General features: G+C 41.2%; 1 protein-coding gene across 5 annotated transcripts in view; it reads left to right on the plus strand.

Moving 5' to 3' along the window:
* Positions 1-7,944, plus strand: part of YEATS4 (YEATS domain containing 4) — a 76,252-nt gene extending 68,308 nt beyond the window's left edge. For all 5 annotated transcript variants that reach the window (XR_005365398.1, XR_005365402.1, XR_005365400.1 and 2 more), the window contains one exon: positions 7,457-7,944. The gene's annotated coding sequence lies outside the window, so the exon portion shown is untranslated. The remainder of the gene's footprint in view (positions 1-7,456) is intronic.
* Positions 7,945-10,263: the final 2,319 nt, after the last annotated feature.

Raw genomic sequence — 10,263 nt, forward strand, 5'->3', positions numbered from 1 at the left:
TCTTTCTTTCTTTCTTTCTTTCTTTCTTTCTTTTCTTTCTTTCTTCTTTCTTTCTTTCTCTTTCTTTCTTTCTTTCTTTCTTTCTTTCTTTCTTTCTTTCTTTCTTTCTTTCCATTTATTTTTTTATTTATCTACCTATATTGAAAACAGTGAGTTCACACTGACATGTTCCATTCCAGTCCAGTATCGCAGGACTCATTCTAGCTTCCCCCGCCCACATTTCTACTACTCTCCTCCCACGATGAGGAACCTGCCTGTCATTAATCTCAGTGTTCTGCTGATTTGCCTGATGTCCCCATGTGTAGCTAATCTCCTGACACCTGTAGGCGGCCACCAGGCCACAGTACCCTCTTTGAGCAGGTCCTGTCCCTCGTGAGGCTCTTCTGCCCCGGAAGAAAGTTCATTTTTAAAAAAATTTAGGTTCTGCAGATCTTTTTTTTTTTTTTTTTTAAAGATTTTATTTATTTATTCATGAGAGACACAGAGAGAGAGACAGAGACACAGGCGGAGGGAGAAGCAGGCTCCCCGTGGGTGAGTCTGATGCAGGACTCGATCCCAGGACCCCGGGATCATGACCTGAGGCAAAGGCAGATGCTCAGCCACTGAGCCACCCAGGAGACCCTCTCCATGTCTTATTATGTATAGCCTTTGGTATTTTATATGTTTTGTTGGTGTTTTGAAAAGGCATTTTTAAAGAGTGACATTTCTTTTTTTTTTTTTTTTAAGATTTTATTTATTTATTCATGAGAGACACAAAGAGAGAGGCAGAGACACAGGTAGAGGGATAAGCAGGCTCCATGCAGGGAGCCTGACATGGGACTCGATCCCAGGCCTCCAGGATTGCACCCTGGGCTGAAGGTGGCGCTAAACCGCTGAGCCACCAGGGCTGCCCCAAGAGTGACATTTCTAATTATTGCTTATATTTGAAAAAGCTACAATATACGAGTTTCATTTTTCATATTTGCCAGTTTGAAGTGAAAACACTGTTTTTTATTTCATTGCTTTTATTGGTTATTAGTAAGACTGAACGTTTTGAAGTGTTTATTGGCCATTTCAATTTATGTTTCTGTGAATTGTATGAATCCTTTGCTTATCCTAGGGGAATTCTAGTGCCTTTTTTTTTTTTTTTGTTATATTTGTCCCAGATATTTTATTCTTTTTGATGCAGTTTCAAATGGGATTGTTTTCTTAATCTCTCTGTTACTTCATTATTAGTGTATGGAAACAACGGATTTCTGTTTATTAATTGTATAAAACTGCAACTTTACTGAATTTGTTTATTTGTTCTGATAGTTTTTTGGTGCATTCTTTTGGGTTTTCTATATAGTATCACGTCATCTGCAAATAGTGACGGTTTTTACTTCTTCCCTTCCAATTTGGAAGCCTTTTATTTCTTTTTCTTGTCTGATTGCTCTGGCTAGGACTTCCAGAACTATGTTGAATAAAAGTGGTAAGAGTGGACATCCTTTTCTTGGTCCTGATCTTAGAGGTTTTCCCCATTGAGTGTTATATTAGCTGTGGGAGTGTTTTCTTTTTTTAAAATCAGGTTTCCTGAGTTCTTTATAAATTCAGGAGAATGGTACTCCTTTACCTATCTAAGTTGTCACCATTATTTATTTTCCTCAGTTTTTTATTTGTCATTTGAATCTGTCTTGTTTTGATTTTTGACATGTGGAAATTTTCTTTCTTTCTTTCTTTTTTTTTTTTTTTTTTTTTTGTAGTTCAATTTACTGTTCTATAGTGACTCCTCCTTGCCTTAGTTTTAAGTTTAGAAAGAGACCTCCCCTATCCAGGGATTTAATAAACATACTTTTCCCTCCTCTTTCTCTCCTTCCTCCTCCTTCTCCCTCTCCCCCTTTTCTCCTCTGTCTCTGATTTCTTTTACTTTTTTTTTTTTAAGATTTATTTATTTATGATAGACATAGAGAGAGAGAGAGGCAGAGACACAGGCAGAGGGAAAAGCAGGCTCCATGCCGGGAGCCCGACGTGGGACTCGATCCCGGGACTCCAGGATCGCGCCCTGGGCCAAAGGCAGACGCTAAACCTCTGAGCCACCCAGGGATCCCCTCTGCTTTCTTTTTTGTTAGGGTTTGCCTTAAGGCCAGCTTTAAGTTAAAGGAGACACTAAGCTAGCCCCAATCACTTTGGTCTCTTGGGGGTGGGGGGGTTGGCAGCGTCTTGTGGACCCAAGAAAAACGTGGAATTGGGACGGATTTCTCCACAACACAACCCTCCCCTTTCCCTCCCATATAAGCAGTTCAGTGTTGAGCTCCCTAATAAGTGTGTGTATATCTGACAATTCATAAACTGCTGAAGTGAAAGGTGGCCTTTAAATATTCTGTATATAAATTTAGCCATTTATACAGAGAGAATGAAAAAAAAAATATGGCCTGATTCTGATCAGATGCTGCTTGTTTCTCCTTACACCATGGGGTTCTGTTCTATGTCATTTCCTTTGAAGTCAGTGGGAGCTCTGTGCAGGAGGGCACCGCGAACACCGGGCCCTATACATGAAGGTGAGAACTGCCATTACGATAAACTATTCGGCAGTGTGGTGGAGGGAACATTGGTTCCACACACTTGGTGGCTACCCTGCAGATCCCACTGTCTGTGAGAGCTTTGTTCAACTGGAGCAAACAAGAAGTTTTTGAATTTTGACATACAAGGGCTCATTGAGCAGAGCATCCCCTGTTATGAGAGGAAGCACAGTGCTGGGCAGACATTGCAGTTTTCAGCCAGCACACTGAGGGCATTGCCCTCACATTCTCTCCATCTGTAAAGAGACTGTTTTCAGGGCCCCAAAATGGTTTTCTATAGATTGGGGAGATGGATAAATATTTTTACATGTTTGTACTCACGTATAATGAGGGGCAAACTACAGTCATATCAAAGTAGCCAGGCCTTTTCAACGTGGAAAGAAAGAGTTCCTTGCCAATTTTAGCGGAGGGGCGTGTTGCTTGCTGGAAAGCAGGGCTCACAACAGCAACAGTGAGAGAGACTTTGATGTGGAGATGATACTGGAAATCAAGAATCCTGTGCGTTCGCTTGCTGTCTCGGGAGCATTATTTTGTTAATAATTAGCCTGCAGAAACTCTCTTTTCCCCCCTTTCACAGTGAGTCATGGACCATGATTCAGGAAGCAGAGGCAAATGGTAGTTTGAGGTCACTGTTCTACAGACGTCCGAATGAAGAGAGGTCAGAGAACAAATTGATGGGTGACCATCAATTTTTTTTTTCCAGCCACCCCATCCCCTGACTCCGAAACAGGGCTGTCCCCTCACTGATTCCTTCATCATGCCATTCGGCTCCTGTCTCCAGGCCTTGCTTGCTGTACCGTACGCCTGGCTTCACGGCCCCCCACTTCCTTCCAAGGACCCCTCCCAGAGCAAGATGCTGGCACTTTGTATTTGTCATGTGTCCTACTGGATAGCCTTGGAGTGGAACAGGCATTTTTTATTTACAATTTCGAATTCCTTTTGGGAAAGCTTATATCCACCCCTGAATATAGACTACCCTTTCTGTCCACAGGCCATCAGGCGGTTAGCACGGAGATGGTCTGTAAATCCCTGGGACCAGATGAGATGGCCAAGGGAGGAAATAATGTGGATAGGGAGAAGAGAGTACAGAGTTCTTGGACCCTCCAAATTCAGGGGACCGGGCAGAAGAGAAAATATATCTGGGAGACCCCTCCACAGTAGTACACAAGCAGCAACATCCTTCTTTGAAGCAATAGTTGTACTGTGACATAATAGACTATTCCAGAGTGTGGCTATGCCTTAATTTATATAAGCTGTCCTCTACCAACGCTCCTTAACTGTTCCTCCCACTCTCTCAGCTTATCCTTTACTCCAATCTTCATACTGCTTAGGTGAACCTGGGATGAATTTTAGTTTTTTGTGCCCAGATAAAAATGGCAAATGGAGTAAGTACAATAATATACATTTATATGATGAAACACAGTGCAGCTGCGATTTTTAAGAAGAAAATACTTACAAAATCATCTTGAGTTAAGAAAGAATAATCCCGGGATCCCTGGGTGGCGCAGCGGTTTGGCACCTGCCTTTGGCCCAGGGCGTGATCCTGGAGACCCGGGATCGAATCCCACATCAGGCTCCCGGTGCATGGAGCCTGCTTCTCCCTCTGCCTGTGTCTCTGCCTCTCTCTCTCTCTCTGTGACTATCATAAATAAAAAAATAAAAAAATAAAAAAAAGAAAGAATAATCCCAATTTATACACAAACACGCACACATGCGCACACACACAAACATACACACAAATATGTGGCCAGGAGAAAAAAATGCCGCATATGATCCCATCAAAAGTGTAACATATTTCTGGCAGGTTTCCAGGTGGCTTTGATTTTATTATGCTTTTCTGTGTTTTGCAAATGTCTCTCATGAAAAAAAAAAAAAGTTGTTGTTTTCTTTTTTTAAGTGTGCTTTAATTATGTTGCTTCATGGGAGGGAAACCAGCTTTGATTCTTTACTGCCTGAAAAGATAATGCCCACATATCTTAATTTAGTTGTCAGCACCCTTCAGACTGCAGGCCCAACCTGCTTACCCAAACTCTTTGTTCCAGTTAAAAGGATCTACTCAAGGTCTTCTGAATGTGCTCTGTGCTTTTCTACTCTTATGCCTTTTTGAAAGCTGGGATCCTTTTTATTTCTCTCTTTTCCCTGTAATTTCTACAAATCCTTGAAGACGCTACTCAGGCTCCACCTCCTACTTGGTCCTAAGACCACGAACGAAGGAAAGGGTCTCCAAAGAGAAGAGGCTCGATCCCTCATTTAGCGTTTACCACCGCATGTTTTGCACGATTGTGGTTCCTCTTCTGTGCAGCTTCTCTCTCCAACTGGCATTTTGATTCTTAGAGGGCAGATGCTGTGACTAGAGTTCTTAGTATCCCCAGGCCCCCTGCCTCTTGTTCGCAGTACGTGTGTCATCGACACTTGCAGTAGTTCCGAGCAGAGGTTATTTCAAGGATATCCTAGGTCTCTATCCCTCCTTGTCTGATCTCTTTCTTTACATATGGGTTTGTATCTTCTAAGTGCATTGAGCTTATTGAAGGAGTCATAAAATTTCAGCAGTTAATTTACTGGAAGGGAAACACTCTAAATACTCATAGTTAGAAACTGCGGCTTAGGCATTCTTTCTTCCTTCACAAAAGGTCATTAATCTTCTCTTCGGGGAGTGTTCTCTTCTGACTGTCTTCTGAAGTACAAGTGTTGTTTTTACTTTTCTTCTTTCTTTACCACCACCCTCCCCAAGTCCCAGATACCGTCTCCACGTGTGCTCTACCTTTGTGGGTGAAATGCTTCCTGCCTCGGTAAAATCCAGCTTCTAAACGAGTTTCTGTTGGTTTGGAGAGAACTTGAAGATTCTGTGTTTGGCACTGTTTGATTTGATTTCCTTGGCGTCTCTCCACAGTCACCATTTAGAAAGCTCCTGGTCGGCAGGATTTCTCTCCGTCATACACTCGGAGGAGATTAAAAAAGGATTGTATTACCTTGGCCTGAAAATGTGATGGAAAATGAAATTTGCTTTACCAAGAAAGAAAGCTTTTGCAACTCAAATTGTTCTAATAAGGCCCTTATACGGGGATCGTTCGTGGTAGAGTAAGATGACAGATATGGGAAAAGTTCCTTCTTATTTGGGTTGCCAGTAAGTAAATAGCACAATGTTTAAAATCACTCACACAGATAAAGTAAGTCGCAAAACAATATGATTATATTTATGTGCTGTAAAGTATAGGTGTTTATATCCTTTATAAAGAAAGCTGGGATTAAGATCTTAAGAAAGGTCCTAGGCACTAAAGAGCTTATGGTGCATATGAAATAATATCCCTGTTATTTACTTTAAGATTAAAGCCATGCTAAAATTAAATAAGTATAAGGAAGTCCCAACAAATTCTGATTTTTAAAAAATCTATGCATTTGTAAAAATGTCAAGTTCTTTATCAGAAAGTTTGGGAGTCCTGGTTTGTTGGTGCCTTTTAAGAGCATACTTGATCTGCCTGTTGGGTAATTCTGTTTTGTTTACATGAATGTAAATGCACAGAAAAAGGTCTGGAAAGGGGAACACCAAATCATTCACAGTGGTTCCACCTGCAGAGAGGCTGCAGAATGGGGAGCATTGTGTTTTTCCATCTTACTCTATTTTTTCCCCTCATCTTCTCTATCCAAAATGTAGTCATTGATTTCATGTACAATTATTAAAGTAAACAAACATACTGGGAAAGTAAAATGCCTCACCTTTTCTTCTTTTTTTAATTATTTTATTTTTATTTATTTGAGAGAGAGAGAGCATGAGAGGGGGGAGCAACAGAGAGAGAGGGAGAAGAAGACTCCCCGCTGATCTGGGAGCCCATTATCCCATTTATTTGGACTCTGGGATCATGATCTAAGCCGAAGGCAGACGTTTAATTGATTGAACCACCCAAGTGCCTCTCTCTCTTTCTTTTTTTTTTAATTTTTAAATTTGAGTGTAGTTGACATACAATGTTACATTAAGTCTGAGGCGTACAAAATAATGATTTGATAAGTCTATACATTAGGCTATGCTCACCACAAATGTAGCGACCATCTGTAACCATACGATGCTATTTAGTCTGACTTATCTCAGCATAATACCTTCGAGTTCCATCCATGTTGTTATAAATGAGCCATTCTCATTCTTTTTTATAGCTGTGTGATATTCCACCCCATATAGGCATATATACGTACATATATATATACACATATACCACATCCTCCTATCTTTATTTTGCTCTCAAATTTTAATATCAAATGCTTATATTTGATAAATGTTCACATAATCTGGAGGGCAGCTCAGATCATCCTCCAAACTAAGTGTGTTGGTTTTTCTTTCTCATTCGACGACATGGTTAGACAGCTACCCCGTGTCAGTCCTTTGCAGATATTGCTGTTGTCACTGGCACCCCCGCCAGTCGGTGAGGTCTCATACCCTGCCAGGCATCGGTGCACAGCTCTCCGTGTACTCACCCACTGGTGGATCTCTCCCAACGGTCCCATGAGGCGCGCGTTACTGTCACTGTCGCTTTGCGGTGGAAGGACTAGAGGCTGGAGAGATCCCATTCTCTCGTGCAAGCTAGACAGGACAGCTAGCAGGTGATGCAACCGAGACAGGCAGCCTCTGGCCCACTGGCTTCACATTCTGCAAAGGGAAGAGGATGGGGGTGGTGCTTGTCTGCAGTTCAAGATTTTTACTTCATTTCATAGGTGGCATATACACTTTTGCCTAATTGGGAGGTGAATAAGCATCTGGGTCTGGTTGATGTGTTGGTTGAAAATTACTATTATTATGAGGATGATTATTATAGTATTTAGTAATTATGCAGTGCTTTATACTTCAAAGAACAGTGCTTTATAATCATTTATTAGCTGTGTCTCACAACATCTCTATGGTACCAGATGCACTTCTTGTGCATATTTTGCAGAAAGAAAAATTGAGGCAGAGTAAGCTGGGCCACCACTGCATAAGAAACAATGAAGGTGGAATGCAACCTCTTAACGTCTGGACATACTGAACAGCCCAACCTGGACAACAACAGCAGCTTAATTCTCAAAACCTTTTAAAGGGAGGTGTCGGCTCCAGTATTTTTTTCCTCAATGTTTAATTAAAAATTAAATGTGAAATATGCTAAAAATTGATGGCCATTCCCTTTTAGAGCCTCCATTTTTGTACTTTTTTCTTTCATTTTTGAACCTTTAGTGCATTTCTGTCAATGTGATATTTTTGCTCGAATTCAACCTTGCTCTCTCCCATTTCTCCATGCGAGCACAATTTAACTACAAATATTGGTTTCTGGTGTCAATATTGTATTCCTTCAAATTGCTGCCATTGTTTTTAAAAAGATACCTTTTTTTGCTACATGCGTAAGGCTGTTCATGATAACTTGCAATAAAAACAAACTTGTAAGAATTACATGGAAATTAAAGGAAGTCTTAGATTTACACACTTTAAAATAGAAGATTATAAACATATCAACATGACTTGGGGTGGAAGCAAGAAAGAGATGAGAAAGTTCTGTGTAGGTTTATCACAGCACCTATTAAAAACCTGGAAGAGATACCATGCACTCTTCCATAAATCTGGTAATCTCAGTTGGGGGGGGGGACAGTCATGGCTCTAGCACATGGGAAAGGCTCAATGAATATTAATTTAGTGGTTAAGACTATGTCTGTGGAGAAAGATTGCCTGTGTTCTGATCCTGGCTCCATTATTTACTAGAACTAGCTGTGTTTGTGTCTCTCTAGCCAGGGGGGTGGCTGGTGGAAAAAAAAATGTTCATACTCGGGAACCCTGGGTGGCGCAGCGGTTTAGTGCCTGCCTTTGGCCCAGGGCGCGATCCTGGAGACCCGGGATCGAATCCCACGTCGGGCTCCCGGTGCATGGAGCCTGCTTCTCCCTCTCCCTCTGCCTATGTCTCTGCCTCTCTCTCTCTCTCTCTCTCTCTGTATGATTATCATAAATAAAAAAAAAAGATTTAAAAAAAATGTTCATACTCCATTAAATTAGTTATCATTCACTTTATTCAAGTACTTGCTATTATTTGTCTTTTCAACTTCCAAGGCTGTTGACAATTAACATCGGCTACCATGCCTTTAAAATGTTGGTGGCAATATTTATAATTTGATGTCTCCATTTGTCTAGTTTGTTTAAAAATGGTACAACATGGTATCCCACAACTGTGTACCCTGAAAAACAATTTAAAAGTGCCCCCAAATACATCGCAATTAATAGTTAATGAGCACATGTAAAATCTACAATCTTCTATACCTGTTCCTTCAAAACCTCCATACCATCCCACACACCAGTCAGTGGCTCCAAATTCAGTGCCCACCATGAAGATTTCACACGTGAGTGAGGCTGACTTATTGCACCACCTGAATAAGGAGCTGCATCTGAGCTAAAGACACTGACTCCTTGTGAGATGCACATCCAGTCTGCCAGAGTGTCGAAATTTTCAAGAGACACTAGAAATTGGGATTTTTTACTTTACGTGATATTTCTCAATTAAAATAATTTTCTTAAAGATTTTATTTTTATTTGATAGAGAGAGAGCACAGAAGCAGGGGGAGCAGCAGAGGGAGAAGGAGAAGCAGGCTCTGATGTGGGACTCAATTCCAGGATCTCGAGATCGTGACTTGAGCTGAAGGCAGATGCTTAACCGACTGAGCCACCCAGGTGCCCCTCAATTTAAAATTTTTGACTCAATTTCTTTCTTTTTAATTTTTACTTCACAATTTATTTCTAGTACAAAGGTCTGTGGGTCAAGTAACACATTTGAGGACCATTTATCAAATATCTGCCTATTATACTAGCACATACATAAAAGTACACTGTGCTGTTACATAATATATCATACCGACAGGTCCATTTGTGCTGAGGCATGAATAAAAGGTGGGGAAGACAAAATATGACAAAGTCTTTACAAAAGTCACAAGTCTAGTGGGGAGATAGGCAACAACGTCACAGAAGAGAGTGAAAAACGCTGTAGCAGAGTGTGGAACCCAGGACTTAGCCTGAGGACTTAAGTATTTGATGGGCCTAGGTTGAAGCAGACAAAAAACAAAGAAGCCTATTATTTGAAAGCTTGGCAAACAGTGGACACCCAAGTAGATGGCTCTTTTGTTTCACAAAACACCTTAATGGATTTTCGGGGTGGGAGCTATGCATGGACAGGGCCCAGCCTTGCACAGTTCCAGGGGGACCAGTCCTATTGTGGCTTGTGCAATTGGCACCCCCTTGAGCACCATTCAGATTGTATTCTTTATGAATGGTACCCCCTGGATTTGTGCAACCTGGTGATTCTGTCAACAAAGATGGGCCTGGAGTCTGGCCTGAGAGGAGGATTGAGAGCTAAATCCTTCTACATAATAAAGAGGAATTTAAAATCTTTGCCTAGTGGGTGGAGGCAGAAGGGTGGAGGGGTGTCTGTAATAGGGAGAAGAAAAGGGTTTGGAGGAAAGATCTCTAGGAATGGGGGGGGGGCAGCAATTTGGCAACAACCTAGAGCCTATGAACCTGGTGAGAGATGCCCTGTAATTTTTAAAAGAGACACATAAAATCCTGTCATCTTTAACTTCAGGAGACACTGACGAATGAAGTCAAACAACTTTTTCTCTGGCATCAAGTATAGGCCTTTGAACCTCTTATGTATGAATCAGATAACCAGGAAAGATTCGATGCTTGGGCTCACAGAGCAACACTGGTTAAATATACGATACTGTAATAACTTGC

Source organism: Canis lupus, chromosome 10 (assembly GCF_011100685.1).
Source record: "Canis lupus familiaris isolate Mischka breed German Shepherd chromosome 10, alternate assembly UU_Cfam_GSD_1.0, whole genome shotgun sequence".
Lineage (NCBI taxonomy): Eukaryota > Metazoa > Chordata > Mammalia > Carnivora > Canidae > Canis > Canis lupus.